The 25,319-nt window shown below is 40.4% G+C and overlaps 2 protein-coding genes across 3 annotated transcripts in view; one reads left to right on the forward strand and one right to left on the reverse strand.

Annotated features, from left to right (window-relative positions):
• Window positions 1-25,319, forward strand: part of LOC136350905 (uncharacterized) — a 105,691-nt gene that overhangs the window by 48,941 nt on the left and 31,431 nt on the right. The window lies entirely within an intron of this gene.
• The window catches only part of LOC136350918 (CD63 antigen-like), an 82,064-nt gene that overhangs the window by 39,279 nt on the left and 17,466 nt on the right, over window positions 1-25,319 (reverse strand). Inside the window, exon 2 of one of the 2 annotated variants that reach the window (XM_066303099.1) lies at window positions 2,552-2,618. The exons of the other annotated variant lie outside the window; for it this stretch is intronic. The gene's annotated coding sequence lies outside the window, so the exon portion shown is untranslated. The remainder of the gene's footprint in view (window positions 1-2,551; window positions 2,619-25,319) is intronic. 2 annotated transcript variants of the gene reach the window in all.

Genomic DNA, 25,319 nt, shown 5'->3' on the forward strand with positions numbered 1-25,319 from the left:
CTCAAGGCAATCGCCTCGCGCCTGCGCGAAATATCGACATTTAAAGCTTTAAAACTGGCAAAAAAATTGAATAGTTTTTTGACAATTTTCGGAAAAAAATCAACGTTTTTAGTGTGCTGTTTTCCCGCTTAGTAGTCGTGCGGATCCTCAATCGAGAACATGTGCTTCGGAAAAACTTTATCGAGGAACATTTTTCAGGAAAAAATAGGTAATAATTGTTACGAACATCCCTCCAAAATTGTGCCTCTGGATAGCCGAAACGGCCTAAACGGACATTAATTAGTTTGCGATTACCATATTTTAATCTCCATGTGACCATCCCCTTGTATAAAACGACCACAGTTCGTGACGTATTGTGGGTGTTTCTGCAGGCGCTTATACAATTTCTGATTTATCCAAGTTACATAAACATATTAACAACTATATTTGCATAGGAACAATCAACAATGAATTATTGTCCTGATCAGCTGCTAACGCCGCATATGTTAACAGCCTGATGTGGGATTATGCGCGTCTCAACAGCACGAACGGGATTATGCGCATCTCAACAGCACGAATGGGATCATGCGCATCTTCACAACATAAGAGATATTATGGTCTTTCAGTCGCTCTGAAGGAAATCAAATAGTATAAATTTGCCTTTTTACGGTACACACACCAGTCGAGTATGTAAATAAGCAATTAGCAGTACCTACCACCGAGTTGCCCATAAACAACAACAATTCGTAATTTTTTAAGCAGGTGCTTTACAAGAGAAGAAAAAACGCTCCACTATCTCATTATCTTGCCGACATGAATTCCACGACAAACCCTCAAATTGGTATAAATACCAGCCGCTTTGACCCTTGAAATCAGAACTTGTCTGCAAGTGAACCGAACCAAGTTAAGAAAATGAAGTACCTTCTCTTTGTTGCTGTAGCCCTTGTGGCCCTATGCGTCGTCTTCGCCGAGCCAGCTGCCAAGCCCAGGGCAGTACCACCAGGTGCCTGGGGAGCAGGAGGATGGGGCAACGGAGGCTGGGGAGGACGCGGAGCTTGGGGAGGAGCTGGCGGATGGGGCAATGGCGGATGGGGCAATGGCGGTTGGGGTGGCGCCGGAGGCTGGGGAAAATGGTAACTCACCGTAGCCCTAATCCAGAATTTACCAGCGATTACTGAGCGAGTTAACATGTTCGATTTTTGGCTGGTCGTTTGCCATCCAATTTTGCACATGTTAAGTTTTCTTTGTGTAATTTTTGTATGGATATATAATTAAATTATGAAAACAAAATGGCGGTTTTTCTCGAGCGCAACGACCCATCTTGCTTTCCCTGAGGAATTGTGAAATATTCCCCGTTAGTCCAGCCTGGAAGCGCGTGTGAATATTTCAGAACCGAGAGGGGCCAATTTCATAACGGAACGATCACAGCGGACCCAATTCGCAAATCTATGGCCGAAATGTGTTCACCGTTAACTGGTTTTTGGCCGGGAGTGAGCAAAATGAGGCTCAGTAATCTCAAATCGACTATCCGCTCTGCTGGGTACGTCGGGGGAGGGCTCGTTCAAGTCAGTTCTGAATACTTCGAGCCAATCGCGATACTCTACATCAAAAATGTGAATCTCGAGGAGGCCGGTGAGGATGGGGAGGCTGCTGAGTAGCTGACGGGCGAGGCAAAGGCGGTGCGCACTGGGGTGCATCCGACCATACCAACACGTGACAGATTGTGGGGTGCAGGGCCGGGACCTTGGCAGTTCAATCCGAAATGAAGGCACAACAATGTAAATCGGCAAAATGTAGTTCCTACATTTTTATTTATTTTTCCGCCATAAGCCCGGGAAGATATAAAAGTTGGCTGTTCGCCGAATTTTGCGACAATTTATAAAATTTAAATAATTCATTTTATAGTACTTGCAAAACGGACGTAAACTTGGCTTTTACTGCTGGGCCAATAAAACACTAATAAGATTTTGCTCGACGTAGCAACCGGCATAATTATCACCTCCCCTACTGTCAGGCCACTCACGTTTCGGCCCTCCTGAGGCCTCGCTGAGGTCGCTGAGAGATCTCCACCTTCGCACGAAGGACAGGACAAGTTATTGTTATACGTTTTCTCCATTAAATCCTCCATGTACAATTAATTTATTTCCCTTTGGGTAATAAAAATGCCCAACCCGTCGAATCTTGTATCTGCCCCCCATTGTATTTAAATAATAATAGTTTTCGGACGGTTCGAGCTTTCTTAATAATGAATTCTAATCTTTTTGTGGGAGAGCTGTAATTTAAATGGGCCCATCAAAGCAATTTTGTCGGGGCTTTCTATTTTGCGTGTCGGAAGTTCGAACCAGCGCCAGCGTAAACAACACAATCTCAACTTGAGCATGCGACTTCTGATTTATGAAAAACTATACCGGGCGATGCAGGAGCTGCTAGCCGAGGTTTGCCCCCGTTTGAAGGGAGTTGAAAAAAGGAAATAATAATTTTCTTTTTAATGGCCAAACTGCAGCACAAACTTGACAGTGCCGGGAAGGCTTTCGTGCCAGCGCTTAGCATGAAATTATTTCTAAATATCTACCATTTCTTCCGGCTAAGGGAATTCAATGGAATGGCAGCTCCCATGAACAAACAACGCTGATTCAAACCTGAAACAAATAAAACAAAAAATCAAACATAAAATAGTCGTCAAAGAAAATGATGAAAGAACACTCAATTAAATGGAAATTAGTTTCCCGTTAGTCATTTTTCATTATTTTTTCTATATTGATTATTTAATATTTAATGCGCTAATGCAGCAAAGGGGCAAATAACGGCCTGCAGAGGCTCTAGAAAACAATTTTGATGAATTATTAGTGCCCTAACGGGTTTACCCTAACACCTAAGACTTAAAGCGCCCCCAAAGTACCAAGTCTAAATTATGCTTCTCCATTTTGCCCAGCGAATTTTCCTCTAATTTTTAATCTAAAGTTACCTGATTGATTTAAACCGAGCTAAAGCGGTTCAGTCACGTTTATTACTCAGCAGGATGTTCGAACATCACAACTCAAACTTACTCTTCTCAAACTAATTGCACAGCGAATTATGACAAAACTTTCTACGCAATAAAGTTCATGTCGGGGTTATATTCAATTAATGGGGGATCCCGTAAACAGTTACTAATTGTTTAACAGAAATTTTAAGGACTAGGGGCTTTTCAGGGGTAATTCAGGAAAACAACAGGGCGTCCGTTTCTGAAGCCGAACCATGGGAAACTCAGTAACTAGAAAATGTGCGAGGACGGTCAAATTCCGGAAAAGGTGAGCGATTTGGAGTTGAAAATTGTGCCGTTTCGAAGTTTGAAAAATTCCGATGGCTTTCGGTGTAATTAAAAAAAAATAATAAAATAAAAAAATTTTTAAAAAAACGAAAATTTGGGAGATAAAATTTTTTTTCTCACCTTAATTGGAGAGGGAATTTAGAACGGTTGATACTTCATCAGTGCAACTTTTTCTCTTCTACAGCTTGGCGCTATCAGGTTGCAATTCCGACGTTTCGATTTTCCACAAAGATCATCGACTTTTTTTATGGGCGCCATCTTGAATTTACACACTTTTGAATTCAGCTCTTTTTCCTTAATTACGATAATGTATCCCATATTAAGGTCCAGTCCTTCAGTTTGGTGGAAATAGCAAAAATCCCATTTGGCCGGCACGTTCACCAGATCTATCTCCATCAGATTCATGAGGATTTTTTATATTTCCGCCAAATTACACGACTAAACATCAACATGTGATACATCAGCGTAATTCGGAAAGTAAAGCTGAATTCAAGAATGTAAAAATCGAAGATGGCGCCCATGAGAGAAAGCAAAATTGATGATGGCTATCGCGAATCGGTAAATAAAAACAGTTTTCAAAATTTCAGTTGTTGACCAATTGACGTCTGCGCATCTTTTATGGTTGCAGGTTAAGAAACGGACACCTTGTATATGCATATATGTATACAGGGTATCCACTAAGTGATGACAATCGTTTCAAGAGATGATTTCTTGTCACACTTTATGAGAAAAAGTCCTAATAAACGTATGTCCTATCTTGCTTCGTTTTCGTGATACAGGGTGTCAAAGTTTTAATTTTTTTTCGGTTTTTTGCGGATATTTACAGATGTAACGGCAATGACTCAATGAAATTCAATATTCGGAGGGTTCCCTAAACGACAAATTCAACTATGATATCGGTTTTAACGCATTGTGTAGGGGGCTATTGTTACACGTCAAAGAAATTTTTAATCGTCGATATCTTGAAAAACAGTGCTCTGAGACTTTCCGACCAAGTATGCCTTTTTTGGTTAGCATTGATGGAGAAACAAAATATGATCAATTAGAAGTCAAAATACAGGGTCCTAAAAACTTTGGGCAAAATTAACACAAGGACATTACTGCAGGTGGCGCCCCCTATATATTGTGGTAAAACCGAAATCATATTTGAATTTTTCGCGTTGGAAAACTCTGAATACCGAATTTCTGCGAAATATTGCCCTTACGTCCGAAAATATTTACGAAAACCGAAAAAAAAAACTTTGACGCCCTGTATCACGAAAACGAAGCAAGATAGGACACACGTTTATTAGGAGTTTTTTCCATGAAATGTGACAAGGAACCGCTCCTTTAAATCAATACCATCATTTAGTAGACACCCTGTATGGCAGCAGTATATTGTACAGATACATTTTTCAAACTAATAACGTACAATGGCGTTTCATTTCTGTCGATTGAAATTTGCTAAATTAATGCCATTTATTTCCTGCACAGTATCAGAGAAGAAAACCATGTACCACTGGCAAAGCTGCTTTTATAGAGTTTCCAGAAATGAATAGGGCAACTTCATACTCAGTCTTATATATTATTGATTGAGAATTCAATATAGAGCTGAGAGCTTGCGAGACATACTGATGAAAAATTGAGCAAAACTAGGAGGCTCCCCAAGATTTATGATTATAATGGATGCCCCAGAATGACAATCGCATTTGGCCCTATTTAGGACATAAATGCTTAGCAATGAGGTGGATTGATAGCAATTTTCCAATAAAATAGACTTGAATTATTGGAAAAAAATCTGAGGAAATTCGTCTTGACATAAACATGTTAACTTTCAAATTAATAGCCAAGAAAACATCAGAGATATTACTACTTTCGGTGTCACAGCTGGAACACAGAAACTAAACTCTCTATAGCCCCCAAAGCAAATTTAATCAATTTAGTTCTGGGGGTAGTTTCCACTATTCCCGCATTCATGCAGGCCTGCAGGGTTTCGCCATGATTACGGGTTTCAAGCAATGAGGTCTGGTTTTGTCGTTCTGCAGAGGAAAATTTGTATCCAAAGTTCCCTCGTTTTGTTTAGTGAAATGTTAAGAGACTCTGGAAGGATAGCCAGAAGTCCTACTCCAGCTATGCGATTTAAAACTTGAACCTCAAGGTTTCTTGTGAATTTGAATATTCTTCTTGGCGTGTTTACAGCAGGCTGAAATGGAAGGAGGCGCAATAAAATCACTAATAAATGCATGCACGGTTCGGGTTATTTCGAGCTAAAATTTCCATTTCGGTGTAATTAGTAATAAAAAAGCAATAGGTCTCTTAGTGTTATCCAAATGACCATTTTGGCAACGAAAAACTTAATGCGACGCTATTAAATTTCATCATAAAGCTCAATGACTGCGAGGTTTAACGCAACCGAAATGCGGTTGTTAGAGCTGGAAATATTTCAATAAACATAATAATATCCTTGGAGGCTTCGCAAAGTGGTTATTTTCCCAATGAGTAAAAACAGGTCAAATTTTGATATGTGACGAGAATTGTTCAAATGTTTGGGGGCTAAATATTAACGTTCGGGGGCGGGTACGTGGGAACACGACCAATCATGAGAATTGGGTCGTAAAAGGAGGACCAAATTACGGTTTGCATTCAACGATCCATCAAATAACATATTTAGTATTAGGGTCTTCCATAAAACACTAAAAACTAGGTTGCACAGTAGAAGTCATTTTGAACCGTTGAAGACGCCCTTGCACCTCAAAATGGATTGGAAAGTTTCCGAAGTGTCAGAACTCATACATTTCACCAAAGAAATACGCATATATCACTTTCGCCATATTCTGCAAATGACAAAATGGCGAAGGAGAATCATAAGAAATTGACAATTTCTACGTGGAAAGGCTTTTAAAAAATATCGCCAGCAGGCATTATTCGTTACGACTGTTTGAAAATGTACCTTCGTCGTGGTGGAAGATGATAATCATTCCCATTCAAAACTTGTCCAACATTGAATTTAAGCCAAGACAACTGTTCAACCTGGTCTGCTATCGATTACCAATTTAAATCCAATTGAAACTAAGGCGGTTTTATTGAATCAATTGATATGCAACTCGCAGGAGATGTGTCATCCAGAATCACGAGACTCCTCATCCAGAATCACGAAAAATGGCGCCGAAAACAGCGCATTGCTGAATATAAATGTCGCATTACTTACTACATTGCTTAGTTGCGGGAAATATCTGGTTCTGAAAGAGGAAACCTTAATATGTATACTGATAGAAATGCTAAGATTTTCAATTTATTTCCCGCATTATCCACTGTTTTAGTATGGGTATTAATGGAAGAAATTTAAAATATTATTATGATATTTCGGGCAAAGCTCTCATGGATTATTGGAAGTTGTCCGTTAAGCGAGTCTGATTAAAGTAAGTGGGAGGTTCGGGAAAATGGTTACGTCATTTTCGAATTTCCTTTAAAAGGGTTCCGTTGTTGCAATAAATTAAAATTGATCTCGTCTTAAAGTTTTAAATTTCGGAAGTTTTTTTTGCGAGTTTTGTCCAATAAGCAAACAATGGTGGGGGGGTGAAATAAAAAAAAAAAAAAAAGATACGAGGGCGGTTTAATTAGGGGAGAGCTGCGCAATTTGGAACTCAAAAATATGCCCTTTGGAAGTTTGAAAAATTGCGATGGCTTTCGGAGATATTTGGAAAAACTTGAATTTTCAAAAATATTCTTACTTTTTCCCCGGGTTATTTGGCGAGGTAGTTAAAAAATAACTGGCACTTCATCGATATTTCAATAATGCCACATCATACGACCATCATCAACCTCCATTCTCCTTACACGCGCCATTCCGGTTTATCACAATTTTGAATTCAGGTTTTTTTTTTCGGTTACGACGAAGTATCATGTGTTAAGATTCAGTTTTGCGATTTTGTGGAAATATGACGAATCCGCTTTAGCCGGCACGTTCGCCAGAACTTTTCCCTTTGAATTCCCGAAGATCTCTAATATTTACATCAAACCGCGTGACCAATCCGTGACGTGCGATACATCATCATAATCGGGAAAAAGACGTGAGTTTGAATGGGTGAAAATCCAGAATGGCGCCTGCACGAAAAAACGAAGTTGATGATGGCGAAAATCGAAACGTCGAATTTCAAATATGACGTGGCGACGTTGCGGAGGAGGAGAAGTTGCACTGATGAAGTGTCGATTGTTTTGAATTACATCGCCAGATAAGTCGAGAAAAAATAAAAACGATTTTGATTTTTTTTTTTTTTTTTTTTTTTTTTTTTTTTTTTTTTTTTTTTTTTTTTTTTTTTTTAAATAACTTCGAAGCTTCAGGAACAGACACCTTGTATGTTGAGGTTAATTCGAAAGTTTCCGCTGCACTTTCCGAACTGATCACAGAACACATTTCACAGCAGTGTGTTATTACGTTTGTTATTACCGCCCCAGGCACTTCGCGTGAATGCTGGACAATCGCAATCCACTAAAACCCTTTTAAAATTTCTATATCATTCTAAAATAAAAAAAAATATGTATCAAGGGACGACTAAATATAAAGTAAGTCCTCTAAATTTTATTCCAGGATATATCCAAGTTTCATATCACCATAAACTAAGAAAATGTGTCTTAATAAAACACAGAGGTTTATTTCAAGATAAAGTCGGATGGCCTAAATGCTCGAAATTTATAACTTACAACTCCCGGAATTCTTGTCATTTATGTCGGTTTAGGAAATTATGCAAACAACAATTTATCCAACTAGGGCAACATAACTGGAGCAACATAATAACGGATTATTACGAACTTACATAGTTGTATTGCGGAAATGGGTAAGCCGGAGGATTATGAGGTAGTTGCAAATTTGACAATGTAATTTCGATTGAAATTTAAGTTGATTTCACAAAATGTATTAAACTTTACATATCATCAAGGTTTCGTTGGGTAATTTTTGCGCGCAATTTCCGGATATGAGCGTTCACCTGAATTCACCAGAAGTAGCAACATTATTAACACTTCAGCAAACTTAATTATGTGTCCCAGTCGGATCGATCACCTTAGCGTGAATGATGAGTTCATCAGGCACGTTAGGGGTTAATCATTCACGCTAAAAAAAAACAAGTTTTAGGCACTTTCGGAAGGTGTCTTCGGTTTGACTGAATAATTCAGCGTTTCTCTTCCTTGTTCCAGGTGAGATCGTCAAGCACAGAATCTCAAGCTCTCGGGTGTTCGGGGAAGCTCACAAAATCACTGGCCAGCGATAATTAAAAAGCTCTGCAAGGCGGTTATGGAAATAACGGCATTCCAGTTCCGTTGGCTCACTTCAACGCTAAAGCGAGTCAATTGTTTTTAAGTACACTTTATTGCCCGCTTACACTTACATCGCATGTTTCCAGAGAATACACATTTACCCATCCAGTCTTTCTCACTTATATAATATCAATTACTCCTCTCTAATGACTTCCATAAGGCTCTAATTACGTACTGCCTCGCAACAAAAAGCACATGTGCTAATGATTGGTCGTTAAATATGTATTGTGTTTGTGATATATAAACCGTTTTTATTGCGCACTCAATTCGTATGCTCGAGAAGAGATAATGGAGGAGACCATGTCCAACAGTTCGGAATAAATTACATTTTGTGTATGCTAAAGAGTCTTGATAAGCGAATAATGAGTGGTTTCAGTTGCAGCTTTAAGTTTGAAAGCATTGAAATTTCACCCAAGAAACACGCTGACGTCGGCAGCGTGTGTCGGTTATTCAGCTTTCCAGCTACAGCCTTTCATGTGTCATACGTTGCGAAGGGTGTACGTTATAAATGTCATACGTTGTGAGTGTCATACATTATAAACGTCATACGTTATGAATGTCATTCGTTATTAATGTCATTCATTATTAATGTCATACGTTATGAATGACATACGTTATGAATGACATACGTTATGAATGACATACGTTATGAATGACATACGTTATGAATGACATACGTTATGAATGACATACGTTATGAATGACATACGTTATGAATGACATACGTTATGAATGGCATACGCTATGAATGACATACGTTATGAATGTAATACGGTATGACTGTCATTCGTAATAAATGTGTTTAAATTGCATCATCAAATTGAATTTTTAACATCCACTATCCACGGTTCGCCCTTTCTTACTACTTCATCGGATATTAACTTCGCACTAAATTTGTTTACCCTGACGCATTTGAGAGAATCGAATTAACATATTCCAAATTACAACCACGCCGGTTTTTTCCTGCCCATCTCCCCTCCCCTCCCCTCCCCTCCCCTCCCCTTCCCTTCCCTTCCCTTCCCTCCCCTCCCCTCACCTCAAACCCACAAAACCCTCAGCTCGCAAATGAAGACCCATATTGGTTCAGTTTTTGTTCCCATTAATCCTAGAACAGAGAAATCCTTCCAATAACAATTTATCTAGAACGTTTCCGACTGAATGAGCCCAGACAAACCGAGGTATTGTGGAACAGATCTTAGCAAATTAGTCGTGTCCTAGAACAGCGAGGGGGCATTGCAATGCCATGGAAGCATAAATTATTGCTCAAGTCTCTATCTGGAATTTGTATTGTTTACGAACTCCGATAAACGTGCTGAGGACAAAAACTTAACGTCTGAGTTACGATTTTTTTTTCTTTTTATTGAAATGTATATCGGATGATTATTTTACGCCAACGCGGGGTGTCCGGTTTTGGAACTTAATCGCAGGGATCTCGGTATCCATCAAAGATCCTGTTTTAAAACCTTAAAAATTCCGATGAAATCCGGAGATAATGGAAAAGAACTGAAATTTTGGAAAAAGTTTTCATGTTTCCTCAGCTCATTTTCCCTCCTCTACGACACCGCCGCGCCAAATTTAAAATCTGACGTTTCGATTTTCGGCAACCACCATCGACTTTGCTTGTCCTCGTGAGCGCCATCTTGGATTTTCGCATTGTTGAATTCAACTTTTCATTCTGATCACGATGATGTGTCACATGTTGGGGTTCGGTCTGGCAGTTTGGCGGAAACGCAGAAAATCCTAACTGGATCAAATGGGGACAGATCTGGTGAACGTGCCGGCCAAAGAGGATCCTTCGTATTTCCATCAAATTGCAACACTGAACCTTAACGTGTGATATATCGTCGTAATCAGGAAAAAACGTTGAATTGAAAAATGGGAAAATCCAAGATGGCGCAGGTGAGAAAAAACAAAGTTGATGGTGGTTGTGGCTAATCGAAACGCCGGAGACTTTAGCACGTGGACAAATTCGAGGTTAGGAACTAAATTGACTCAAAAGCCGTTTTCTGTGTAAATATAGCGTCGTTATGTCGTAGAGGACGAAACGTTGCGCTAATGAAGAATCAATAGGTGGGAATTGCCGCGCTAAATAAGCTTCAAATGCTTCAAATTTTGCAACGGCATGTTCCCGAACCCCAAATTACGCAACATTGTGTCAATTTAATCGGCCTCGTGTCTTTTATGGCCGGACACCGCGTATGGTCTTCGGTGTTTCCAACCCAACTAGAGGTCTAAAAGACACAATGCGTTCAGTAAAATACATTGAACCCGAAAATTTGATTAATTAATCTTTAGCTAGTCAGTCTGGGAGTTACGTTCACTTAAATGAGTCTTAGGATAAAGGGCGGAGAATAATAGGACAATGTCACGCTATTGTTGAATTTTTTATAAAGATCTAAATTCGCTTCGGGTGAATTACAGCAACGAACTAATGTCCTTTGCTAAACTATTTAGTTGGTAATGCAGGAACAGATGCATTCGAAAGGGCCGAACAAAGCGATGAATTAAATAACAAATTCCTTTTCGGCGGGTGTTATAACTAAGAAATCTCTACTTTAGCGAAAATCGAGAAGTATGCCGCGATTTGCACGAAGCGTCCTTTTTGAAAAATGGACTGCTGAATCACCTGCAGATTACATTTAGATTTATAAGTACGACGCTCTTTTATAGTCTCTAAAATGGACAAAGTTGGTTCAGACGAAAGCCAGATCCGGGCATTTTTAGGCTGAAATAGGGAGTCGGGGGAAGCTCTCGCCCGAAGTTTTCCTGCCGGCTTTATCGGGAAGAAAAAAGTATATTAGACGAACTTTCCCGCATTCGGAAGAAATGTCATTTCCTTTGTTTTCCCGCTTCCACTGAGCCGTTGCGGGTGTACGACCACCACTTCAAGTCGGCCCGCGTTTTAGCAAACCCCAGTATAATCGCGTCTGTGAATGGCATTAAATACGCAAATTTCCACTCGATCGACGTTCGGATAAAGTGTTCGCATTGTTCGCTCTATGCAGTTCGATTTGCAGTTTTTCTCTTATTATTCAGTTATTTCTCAATTATTCAGTTTTACCAGGAAATTGAGTTTCACGTTCTGAAGGCTTTTGCATAATATCGCACGAACCTAATGACGGAGTTTCATACACGAACACGCTGGAGGGCTAAGGGCGACGATGGGTCACACTATTGCTGCGAAGAACCTCCTAAAGGAGGAATTTCAATGATAAAAAAATAATTTAAAAAAAAATTAAAATTAAGTAAAAAAACTAAAACCGAGGAGAAAAGCTGCTCCTGAATGTCCCCTTTAACTGAAATCGGATTTTGCCACATTATTCCCCGGATATCTATACCATCACTAATAAAACACGTGACAGCCTGTGGAAGGGCGCTAAATGCCCTTCCAAGGACGATTTTCTTTCTATTACAGTAAGCCCTAAATCGTTTCTTTGAAAGGCAGTGGGATGGAAAAAAGGGTTCAATAGGCGATTTAAAACGAGACGGCAATTCATTCCATGTTTAACAGTAATTATAGGTGTCGAGTCAAGGCGAGTATTCATCACAAAGTGGTCTATCAATTGCTCAAAGTTTCAAACTCCCTTAACCGAAAAAAAGCTCGTAAAAATCCAAATGAAAGTTCATCAAACGCAATCTTGTAAACTTCCGAACCTATTTTTATTTTTTGATTATCTTTCCTACAGTTCGCGAGATACTTCAGCCAGTTTTGACCGGCCGCGTATCGTCGGGACCAGCGGTAGTTCTCCTCTTCAATTCTTCAAAAATCTCGATGCTCGGTTTTATGAACAACAGAGATCTGAGGTGCCCCCCGAGAAAAAAAATCCCGAAGTGTTAAATCGGGAGTTCGCGGTGGCCACTTCGACCAATCCACCGTGTATCTAATCCTTTAAGGAGACGCCCCTGGTTTCCGGCATTGTGACGAAGTCTATCTCTCGATATTTTAAAGTTCGAAACTTTCGTGGCCGAAGTCGCGGTCTTCAGTGGCGTATCGGGTGACGAAAAATATCGACGCGGAATAGCCGTTTTGAGTGTAACACGGGGTGGCTCACCATACGCGGTTCGTCCACCCTGTATCTGAATCCAATGGGGAATTTGCCTGCCAAATTGTGTTGTTTCTAGGTCTCATATTTGTTCGTCTAAATATAGAAAAACAATTTAAACGCCCATTATCTACTGTTTTATTTACATGCCCCGAATATCTACGCCACCATGGCGACTTCTTTGCGAAGTTCCCATTTCATTACATATACGCCAAATCTAATATCCGCCCACCCCCACCCCCCTCCTCCTTGCCGTTCGCCCACCGCCCTTTTGATGGTAAAACTTAGAATGGCTCTTAAGTTTAAGGACGTAAATTTGCATTCAAAAAACTTGCGAGCATGTGGATGACATCATTCGGGACAACTTTGCAATTTAAATCAAATTTGAGGCGAGGATTTGAATAAATTTTGGCTAAATACGTCCTGGCTTGTTTCCACATTGTCAAGTATTATGGGTCGTCCGGAAGTGAGCTCGTTTTTGAATTGAAACTGGAATGGAAATCAGTTAACCCCGCATTAAAACTGAACTGGTGCAAGTTGTTGCGGTTCGAGTGGAAATGGAGAGATCTTCGAAAAACGAAAAAAAAAAAAAATCATGAAAAACTCCTCTTCACTGTAAACCTATAAATTTCATATTTAAATTCTGCCTGGAGAGGAAAAGTTTATTACTCACAGGTGTATTACTCATAAGCATGTTACTCGTGGGTATATTACTCAAAAGTGCATTAATCATGGATATGTTACTCAAAGGTACAGGGCGGCCCCCTTCTTTGTAGCAGGACTTTAACAGACGGTAGAAAAGCTCGTTTTAAGAAGAAAATTCCACATCAACAAGGGCCCATAAACGCTCCGTTTTAAAGATACTGGGCGTTGAAAACTTAAACAAATTTTCCATAATTTTTTATAATACTCCAACTTCGGGAGATATTTAAATCAAATTTGTTGTACAGCATCGCGTTGTATGCTGCCGTATTCGGTAATAATATCACAGCCTATGAGCAACCAGGACCGGAGTTGTGAGGTTTCACTGCAATAAATTCGATAAATTAGTAATACGGTCCTGTCTAAATACGATTCATTTTTTTTTTCCTAAATGAGTAATTGATTCTCTACAAAAAAATGCCTTGTGACAATTTTTTCGTATCTGGCTCCGATGCATGATAAATTTGTATTTTTTTATTAGATAGAACATAAATTTAATTAGAGACATTGCTCGTACAAACAGTAAAATTTAATATTGTTAATGACACGCATTGCATAATTAAAAGTGACATGAAATATACAGAGTAACTTTTCGGGAAGATGGATCGGGCGGAGGGGGCCTGTCGCCTGGCCTCCGCGTTCTCCCGATCTAACCCGTTGGACTTTTTTGATCCGAGTTTTTTAAAAGGGCAAGCGCATGCAACTCATGTGGAAACAATGGAAGAATTTACTGGATGCATTAGAGATGCGTGCACTGAATTGAGAAATCATACTTTAATTTGTGCTCTCCGATCCATTTCACGTCGGTGCGAATTGTGTGCGAACCAAAATGGTTTATATTCTGAACAAGTATTTCATATTCAGTAAATTTTTGTTGCTCTTTGTTAGCTTTAACTACGCAATACGCACCATTAACAATAATAAATTTTATCGTTTATTTGAGCAATTTTTTTAATTAAAATGTTCTTTTATCTAATAAAAAAAACACATTTATTACGCAACGTCAAGAGGCATTTTCCAAAGAGTCGAGAGAGATTTTCTGTAGAGAATGAATTAATCATTTAGGGAAAAAAATTTAATTTAATTTTAGATGGGACCGTGTTAGTAATTTATTGAATTTTATGGTAGTGAAACCCCACAACTCCGGCACTGGTTGCTCGCGTGCCGTGATATTCTTACCGAATACGGCGGCGTACAATGTGATGCTGTGCACCAAATTTGGTTTAAGTATCTCCAGGGGTTGGAGCATTATAGAAGATGATCGAAAATGCTTTTAAACTTGCAACGTCCAGAATCTTTAAAACGAAGCGTTTATGGGCCTATTTTGACGTGAAATTTCCGTCCTAAAATAAGTTTTTCTGTCGACTATTAAAATCCTGCTACAAAAAAGTGGACCACCCTGTATATCACTTAAAAGCATGTCACTCATAAATATATCGCTCAAAAGAAAATTTCCGAAAAGTAAATTACTCGCACGTGGAATTTTTGGTTTTTGCTTCATTAAGTACTTTATGCCCCACTCCAAAAACGAACCAAAATATTTATTTGGGGATTCCAGCCCCGTTGGGTTTGATTGCCGCTTAATTTCGTCATTGCGGCAACAAATGTCAAAGTTAAAAAACCTATTAAAATCCATCATTTCTCTGTCAAAGTCAACGAAGCGTGTGCTTATGATAAAATGATAAATAAACCCTCATAATTCAAAAACGGGCATAATTGATAAACGCTGTATATGGACAAATGCGCACTATTTAATCATCCGTAGGGAATCCTCTACTGGAGCTTTATAACGAGACTATCCGAAATACGTGAATTTCGCCTCTTGGAAAACACGCCAACAATGAAAAATCTCGACTGTATACAAAATCCAAAACTGTAAATTTCGGTGCCAAATTTCCAGAATATCTCGTGGAAAACGGAATGTTTGCTCATATTTATTCAAGGCAAATTTTCTTTGGCCTTTCGCTTTGTGCCTCCTTATAATACGCAGAGGGTTTCTTTCCGACATCGAGTTTACCTCAATGATTTCGGGCCGGGGTGCAAGGCAGGCTGCACGGGATTAAGTCAAGCACCTGTCTGCAAATATCAGAAGAAACTAGAAAATAAATTTCGCACAGAGTGATTGAAAAGCCAAGGCAACCCGCTCAACAATACGTCCAACTAATGGGTGTGCGCACGCATACGCATGAATTTGTCGTAGAAAGAGCTTTAAGAGGCGCTCGAACGGTTCGCTCTCCACATCAAAGCACAGCCCTATGCGTCACGTCACGTTCTGTATCGATGCTGAAAGTACCTATTAAAATGAGTTTTGTAAGTGTTTTTGAAAACGACCAATTTAGCTCGCTATGGAAAAAGACCCATTAAATAAGTAAAGTAACTTATGAAACCGCTTTATTTGATTTCCCCCACTCGACAAAGAACTCCAATAATTTAAAGAAAAGTTCAGCAGATTCCAAAGTGATAAGCTCCAAGTATACCACTAATCTCTCAGTTAGTGGCCCCCGCTTTGTTCCAGTCAGACACACGGTATTTAAAGGCTTAACCTTATTTAGCACATTTGTTATACTGTTTTGTCACGAAAGTCGTCCCCGAATGCCGTAATGGCCGTTGTATCGCCGGGGAGGGTGTCGGCCGTTAGAGGGGCAAAATTGTAGAGGCCAAATATCTATATTGTGGGCACGTGTTAGAGGTTCTGGGAGATTCTGCCCAAAACAAAAGGAAAACTGCGAATGAATAAGTAATGTTGAAAGATTGGCTCTTCGCCATTGCAACTTTTCCTCTACAAAACGTGGACATGTCATGTTTCATATCCGACGTTTCGATTTTCGGCGACCACCATCAAGTTTGTTCTTTCGCATGAGGGGCGTGTTGAAAATTCATCATTTTGAACTCAGCCTTTTTTTTATCACGTCGATCGATCACGCGCTATAAGGCTCCTTCTTGCAGTTTGGTGGAAATGACGAAAATCCCCGTGAAGCTGATCTGATGGAGGAAAGTTTGGTGAGCGTGCCGGCCACCGAGGATTTTTGATATTTTTTCGCCGAACTGGAAGGCCGAGCATTCATTATACGTCATCACAATCAGGGAAAAAACTGAATTCAAAAATGTGAAAATCCAAAATGGCGCCCACAAAAAAAAACCGAAACGTAAGATTTTAAGGTTGACGTCGTCGAGTTGCGGAAGAGGAAAAACTGCGTTGATCGTTTTGAATTCTTTTTCAAAATGTACTGAGGAAAAGTTGGAAACGTTTTCAGTTTCTTTTCGAACAACTCCGGAAGTCACCGCAGATTTTTCGAATTTTGAAAAGCGGATTTCCTCGAACTCCAGATGGCCCACCTTCGTCCCGACGCGACCGGCCTCGCACGTCTTGCGGTGGTGGCGCTCAGCGTGCATGGAAATTCGGCGCATCGCCTCATGAAATTTCATTCGAAAACCTCTTGAGAGTTCCAACGGCTTTCGGCAACACCCCCATTCTTGAAACTATTGAGCCGATTATTTTTCCCTTTCTCATGAAAAGTTGCTTTTCAATGCCCGTATAAGGTACGATGAAAGTGTTAGCCATAACTTCCCCCTCCCCTCTCCCTCTCCCCCTCTACCCACTCCCCTCTCCCCTCCCCCCACCTCTTCCTCCTCCTTCTCGGTCTAAAACTGCGCTTGTAAATGACTTTACTACTTTTACTGGGTGAAGTAATTAGATTGCACCTGTTTTAATCTATTTCTGTGCATCTTTCAGATTACGTTCGCTCGTGCAAAATGCCAGATTAATGCCCATTGCGAGGTACACTTTAATATATGCAAATAATTTCATAAATTCCTTCAATCTCGTTAGATCGGACACTTTTTTTGTGTCAGAGCCAAAACTTTCTTTGCGAGTATTTTTTTGCCTGTTTCCAAATCGGAATATGCATGATGTTTTTTGTTTAATTTAAATTTATGTCTGGGTAATAAAGCCCGAGTTAATATTCTTCTGCAGACCTTCTAGGTGAGTTCCGGAAGTTTTATGGGGAAAAATACCCCTAAATAACTTCCAGCGCGAGCGTAAGCAGAACATGAAATCAGAATATCCACGAGGGTTAATCAGAACATATTACTACACATTTTTATTCCCTTTGTAAAATGCTTAAGGGGGCATTTTCCTTTGAAATTTATTACCCAAATTTCGTGTACGCGCCAGCAGGATTTCCCAGGATCCGCCCTTCGCTATGCAGGACAACGGCCTGTCCAATTTAAAATCCTAATTCGTTTAATCGATAGGTAAATATACTGGGCGTTCGCTATGCCCCGCGCCCGAGAATATTGAAAGAAATTTCCCCGAACGTGGGCCTGGAAACTATTTGTTGCCGAAATGGAGGGTGTTAAGATCTTCGCTTTACAGCTCGTAGAGTTCCAGCGTGCGTTATTATATTTTTACGGCCGCCGTTCACGACAATGGCCCGTAAAGTTGCCGCAACGTCCGTCGCCCATGGCGACGGGGCGTAAATAGAAAACAACGTCTTTACTACTACATTTGAGAACATTCGTAATATGACGTCTAAGTTATTGCCGGTAATCCACGGGGCGATGACGGTTTTCTTCGTCAGACCCTCGTGTATTTTTCCAGACGAATTTTGCCCCAAAGCGACCATCTTTCAATTCGAACCGGGACGTCGTGCCCCGCAAGTGCTTATGAGCGACACCCCCCAAATTCCAAGCATTTTCGGCAGCGAATTTTAGCATTATCCAGACCCACGGCCGGCATGCTTACATCAGCATATGTCAACTCGCAATCGTAGTTTAATAAAAACTATTAAATATTCTTTAGCGATTCCTGGGAAATAAGCTGGATATTTGAAACTCTTGAAGTATGAAACCCTACCCGTCATGGCTAGCATTAAAAACGCCCCCCTCGTTTGCTCTACCAATTAAGTAATAAATTCCGAAACCATTATTAAATGATTAATTGCCAATATTAATGGTTTTCTTTAAGCTAATTAAGTAGCAGTCTAGTCTCGACGTTCTAAAACTTAACTGGCTTTAAAAGTCGATACTCTTAATGCCATTATAATATTTCGCTTCAGGGCTGAATTATAAATAAAGGCTGTAACGTTTAATATCTGCCAGAGTTTAAGTAGAAGGAAGAAGTATCAGTTACGCCACCTGGCAGTTCTCTTGCATATTATTTAGTGCAGTTTCTTATGCGAAAAGATCGATATAGTGGTCTTGGGCAGTGTTCCTGAACGTTTAAAACTCTTAGTCCTACGGTTGATTGGCTTTTTCAGCTGTACGCAACGCGGTGTTTTAACGATTTATTTTACCAACCACCTAAGTGCAAAAATCGCCACGAATTAACGAGACACCAGAAAGCTGCACGAAACAGTGGGGCCTCGGAACGTCTAAGTTGAAAGAACCACGGAGGAAACACGATTTTCCGTGCCACGGCTTCTGCCATTAGACTTTTGTATGGGGGTGTAATTCCACACGTTCTTTAACTTTGGTTGGTGGCGCGGGCACGACGAAGGCGAATTATGTGACAGACGCATTTTTGATCTGTATGAGCTAAAAAAACTAAAACACAAAAGCGTCGAACGTCACTGTCACCCACGTCAAAAGTGTCAATTTGAAGTTGACGTTTGCGTCAAAGGTGTCAATTTAAAATTGTCATTTACGTCACATGTCATTTAGCGATTGTTGAAGTTGCCCGAGAGAAAGCTCCAGGCAAATTCAATATGACACACCGGGCCGCTTCGCCCCGTATAATCTATTAGTGATCTACGGATTTCTCGCAGCTTTCCCGCCCGTGACACCAAAAAACCGACTTTTACCCAAAGCCGAGTAAGCACTTTTACTCGGAATGGTCCATTTTTCCACAAAAGTATCGTGTTTTATCCCTCAAAATCCATGTTTTCAACTTGACCTTTTGATAGAGCTATTCACTTCCAAATATAGATTAATCAAGCTGTCTGCAAACGAAAGTAAAAACATCAATTTTGTTTACTTCTTTTACACGTTAGAGCCTTTGCCAAAGTATTGCTCTATTCTCGTGTCTAAGAATAGATTTTGGTTTGGACATTATCCAAAACGTTAAGAAAGGACTCGCACGAAACCCTTGAGGAAGTTTTGATTTCGATTCATTTATCTTTTCCGACTTCAAATGTAAATTCGTAATGTGCCAAAAGGTTAGCTTGCATTATAAAGATGTTTGTTTCTCGAAATGTCTTTAGCGTGCTTTGGGGTAAATATATACCGGGTGTCACCCGAATACATCTGCCCTGAAACGCTCTTAACGATGTTTGTTCGGGTTTCGATATAAATGAGGGCGAAGTGAAAAAACCAAACAAAAATTCACATCGGAACCCTTTTTACACATCGAAACATTTAGCCGCAATGAAACAGGTTTATGGTTGTTGTTTATGTTTCTCCAGGCAAACATTTAAACTTTTCAGTTAAATATTTGTTAAATTTACAATTAGCCGTTTCGTTCTCGAAATCGCGGTTTGATTAAGGTTGTTCCGCCAGGAATCGTATAAAGGGTATCTGCTCCTGGAGGTCAACTACGGAGACCTCCGCAAACATAAAAGAGCGGTTAAAGTGGGGTAAAATTGGGCAATTTGGGGTTCGAAAATCTGCCATGTAAAGTTTGGAAAGTCCTGATGGCTCTCAGAGTACATAGGAAAAATTGAAATGTTGGGAAAAAGGTGTTTATTTTTCCCTCAGCTTCCTTGGCGCTAAAACTCAAAATTACTGACACTTGATCAGTGCAATTTCCCACCTTCTACGTCACACCGATACCATATTTGAAATCCGACGTTTCGATTTTCGGCCACCATCACCAACTTCGGTTTTTCTTATGGGCGCCATCTTGGATTTTCACATTTCCTTTCCGATTACGATTTAGTATCGCGTGTTGTGATTAAGCCTTGTAATTCGATAGAAATATGAGAAATCCTCGTTGGCCAGCACGTTGACCGGATCTGTCCCCATTCGACTCGTGAGGATTTTTTACACTTCCGCCAAACTGCCAGACTGAACCTCAACCTGTGACAGTCCGTCGCGCTCAGAAAAAGAAGCTGCACCCAAAAACGTGAAAATCCAAGATGGCGCCGGTAAGCAAAAACAAAGTTGATGGTGGTTGCCGGAATTCGAAACGTCGGGTTTGAAGTATTGCAACGCCGCGTTGCGGCAGAGGAAAAATTCCACTATTGAACTGTCAACTCTTTTGAATCGCCCGATGAAACAAAGAGGAGAAAAAATAAAAACCTCCCGAAGCCAGCGCGATTCAATCGACCCCGTATCTGTCACGGTTACCCCATGATTGAGCTCCAAAAAATGTTACTCTGCATCAGGTGGGAAATGAAATAACTGACAGAATAATGCAAACTTTATGCTTTAAACGGTCAATAGAGATATGTTCATTGTGATAGAACAAACGATACACATGTTGTAATGGTCAATAAAAAAGGAGCAAGACCCATTAGCGAAGTAAAAGCAATTTCAGCCCTTTTAAAGCTAATAAAAACATACAACTAATGAGACCTCGCCTTGCGCTGCCCCACCAAATCAGTTTTATATGTCTTCCGCACGAAACCAACGAGGCAGCATTAATGAAAGTAAGGAGGAAATGAATATTTATATTTTTTCCTTCGATTTGATAGATGCGGAAATCTACACCTTACAGTTTGGGCTAGTACGTACTTCCACACTACGCTAAATACACAGTACGAGTGTAAGAGCGCGTATCGTTCGCAGTACAAATCACTGATCTGTCATGTGGCGCATTCGCCATTTTGTCATTTTCCTGCGACGATCCGAATGTTTCGTGTACGATTTAAATATTAAGGGTGCCAGCGCCGTTTCGTCACCATCTGAAGTGGCAAAATTTATCATTGTCTGGGATATCAGTAAATCAGAATAGAACGAGGCGCCATTCCAAAAAACAAATAAAAGGAAGATTTGACTGCAGAACTTAATGATAGGCAAACATGGAATGACACGACTTCATGCCAATCTGCGACTGAAAAATGTCGTCGTTTCAAGGGTTTAAAGTTAAATTGCTCCAGGTCACATCCGGATAGACCTTAAAGGCTTTGCCCTAAAGTCGTTATTGCTCGTAAAGCAACATAATCAGTTGGGGTCGAACTTATTTATAGATGCTAAGAATAGCTAGATATAAATCCTGCACGAAAACGGGATAAAAACAACCCATTTGTTAAGAGATATTATTTGTTTCGGGAGGCTTTTATAGTAATGAAATAAATGCTTTTGTATTTTCAGGGTATATAACGGAAAACGAAATTTAGAGTTATATGGAAATTCGACCCTAAAAAAACTCTCGGCTTTAAATCTCGAATATTGACCAAACGGCGATTTCGCTCCACATATTTATTATTACATATTTGCATCGAAATTGTTTCTTTGTGTTGAGGAGTGCGTGCCCCCGCAGTCCTCAAGGGAATTCCGCCTTGTAGGACACCTAGGTAATTGCCCGAATGTGATCAACCAGTGAAGAATTTTGGAACATCCCCAATCGCTTCCCTTTTAGGGGCGCATTTCATATTTGGGAACTTTCAGCCCTATAACGTCGCCTCTGCGATGTTCCCAAATTTGCATGTCATGCAGAACCGAACCAGATGCCTGTGTGGATTACGAGTTTTTCGACGGGACAAAGCACAATAATTATTGTGAATGGGACAAGCGAATGATAAATTAGTGTAAGCCTGATGGTATTGAAGATATTTATTGGTCGTGTTGTCGTAAATGACTTGATTACCTAAATAAACGAGGGAGATGGGCCATGCAGATTCTGCCGCTCGCTTACGCTACGCGTGGTTTTTGACGTGGGCATTTGAGTCAGTTGAAAAAGTATTATTTAGGAAAATTACTACCAACACCACGTTATTCGGTCGAAAAACATCATATTCCTTTTTTTTTTGTAAATAAAAGTCTGGATCTAGCTTTGAAGTCAGATTCTAACTTCAAAGTCAAATTCTGACTTAAAAGTCAAATTCAGACTTCAAAGTCAAATTCATACTTCAAAGTCAAATTCCGACTTCAAAGTCAAATTCCGACGTCAAAGGCAAATTCTTACTTCAAAGTTAGATTTTGACCGCAAAGTCAGATTAGTTCAGGTTGGGGTGCTACTCGGGATATCCGTTCCTTGACGCCCTGTATAGCCTACGAATTAACCTGAACTAACCATGATGTTCGGATTCAGCTCTGTTAAGGCCAGTTGCTGGCAACTTTACCAGAAACACAACATCCATGGAAAATTCAAAGTGGAAACAACGCATTGGTCAGTTCTTCCTGGGTTTCCACGGAGACGATCTCCCAGGTAATGTTGCCAGCACCCTGGCCGAGTGGCCTCAGTGACTTATCTCCCAGACTACACCCGGTTTGCCTCTCGCGCATATAATAAGCATTCGCAGGAATTCCGATCATGCGAACATCCCTTTCGGTCGGAACGCGGTCCGACCCGGTCCTGCTCCCATGCAGAACAAAAGCCAAATTGGAAATATTAATCTTCTAAACCAGATTAATTTCAGTCCATTTTGCTCACGCAGCTCTCTTTTCAATTGCAACCGAGTATACGGAAAATGATTACATTTTTAAGTTATATACTATATAGGCTTGAGGCAGCTATAAATAGGATCGCTGAGTACAATATATCTTCCCCAAAATATAATGGAGTTTCATGAGCCGAAACGATGAAGTTTCCTGAGATATTAATATTAAAGCGAAGTGACATTTTAAATTCCATCCTATTGAAACATAATTTACGGTCTCACATATTTTAATATCGAATTCGTGGCTATAAATTATGTATGGAAATACAATATTCCATACTAGGCAGCGCTGAAATGTGGGTCGCATTCTGCCATCGCAAATAGCTGGGAAAGCGAATATTCAGATTGCAGTTCCAATTAGCGAAATCCGAAAAAATCATATTAAGACCGCAAAACGGGCGGACGAGGGGGGGCGGATGGGTGGGGGGGGGGGGGCAGAGCCTTTCTAGCCGTGCACGTGGGCGCGTGGCAAGAAGGAGATGTCTCCGTAAGAGACAGGTCCGATTTCTCGTGCTGAGCTGCTATTTGAGCGCTGAGCTTCAGAGCGATTTGGGACAAGAGTTTCGCAACACTCAATCCTTCATATTTACGTTTAATTTTCGAGACAAAGGAGAGAAGGAGAGAGAGAGGGAAAGAGAGTGTCGCTGTGCGGCGGCAAAGACTCCCGCGGAGTTTTCCTTTGAGCGACCGAAACCTCAACACACGGAGGAGAGGAGGACCGTCGGCACGCAATGGCTACGTGGAGGGAGGCGCAAAAAACTACTTTCACTCAAAGAGCAAACTAAAATAGATAAGTTTGTCTAGACGGCAAGTCTGGAACGGAATAAAAATGCTCACTTTAGCCATTGTCACGTAAATATCCACTTTATGAAATATTTTCGCTCTGGGTCCCGGAACACAGCAAACTTCCAAGTTGCGCCGCTACGTGATGATATTCTTTCCGATAAATATGTTACAAGTCACGTCGGGGAAATTTTACAAAATGCGGAATATTCTCTCGTCTCAACACCGTTTTCCAGTTTGTTATATGTGTCAACACGCTTATGCAATCCCCTCTCGGAATAAACTTTCTGGTGTAGAGAAAAAAAACCGAGTACGGCCCTATAAAACCGCTATTTGTGATGGTGTAATGACACAGTTAGTGCGACGACTAAATCCTCAGTCGAAGAAAGTTTCGTGGAGTCGCTGTACCTCCGATACTAAAACTTCCCATAAAAATGAGTCCTAAACAACCTTCACGACCCTGCTTTAACTAATATAAAGGTCTACATAAATGGCCCCTCTTAAGTCATAAGGAGAAAATTTATGGCCCTTTGCTCTTCCTCAAAAGAGGTGATGGGATAAACGCCAACATTGGCCTCATGGCCCGTGGTCGCGCACGTATTGGGGCTATAGATAAAATAGAATTTATTCGTCGCTCAAGAATATACGGTTTTGAACTTTGAGGAGTTCCAATTAGCTTCGAAGGTAATCGAAAAAGGCGGAAATGTTGGATTTTTTCCTCGGCCAATTTCGCGATATACCGCAAAGCAATTCGCTCTGCATCGGTGCAGCTTTTCCTCTTCGCCAACTTGGCGATGTCAAATTTAAAACCCGACGTTTCGATTTTGAACGACCATCCCCAACTTTGTTTTCTCTCATGAGCGCCATCTGAGATTTTCACATTTTTGAATTCAGCTTCTCTTTCCGATTACGCGGATATATCACTTGTTGAGGTTAGGTCCCGCAGCTTGGCGGAAATACAAAAAATCTTCATCGGTCTATTGAGGAAAAATCTGGCGAGCGTGCCGGCCAAGGAAGACTCATGAAATTTCCACCGATCTACAGGAGTGCGCTTTAACGTACGACGCATCACGGTGATCGCACCACGAGCTGCATTCAAAAACGTGCTCTATGCATGATAAAATTCATGCAGAAGTATACTGTGTGACATAGAAAAGAGGACACCCCGTGAAAATGGGTGTATTTAAATAATTTTCGGTATGCATCTTTACACATAGGAACGCAAAAAGCGATTAAACTTTCAGTGATGTTTATCAATATATTTGCGAATGATCAGGAATTTTATTTTTTTTATTATGAAAATTTCAATAAAATATCAACAATACGACTGCAAAATACCCTTTGATGGTATATAATGCGCTCAAAAAGTGCTTTTATATTGATCAAATATGCCCTGAGGCAGAACGGAGCGAAATGTTCATCAATTGAGCGAGTTTAAGAGAGGTCGAATGGTGGGTCTACGAGAGGGTGGTCGTATAAGGAAATCGCCACTAGATTGAACCGCAGTGCAAACACTATAGTGAAATGCTGTCAGGCATGGTTCCAAGAACACCAAACAGGCAGAAAGAGAGGTACTGAACGATTCCTACTACAGAACGTCAAAATCAGCGCCCTCGAATTACGGCCCCAAGAGATGGGTTCGTCTCGTCGAGAACGTCGGCGGATCAGTGG

Source organism: Euwallacea fornicatus, chromosome 4 (genome assembly GCF_040115645.1).
Source record: "Euwallacea fornicatus isolate EFF26 chromosome 4, ASM4011564v1, whole genome shotgun sequence".
NCBI classification, from domain to species: domain Eukaryota; kingdom Metazoa; phylum Arthropoda; class Insecta; order Coleoptera; family Curculionidae; genus Euwallacea; species Euwallacea fornicatus.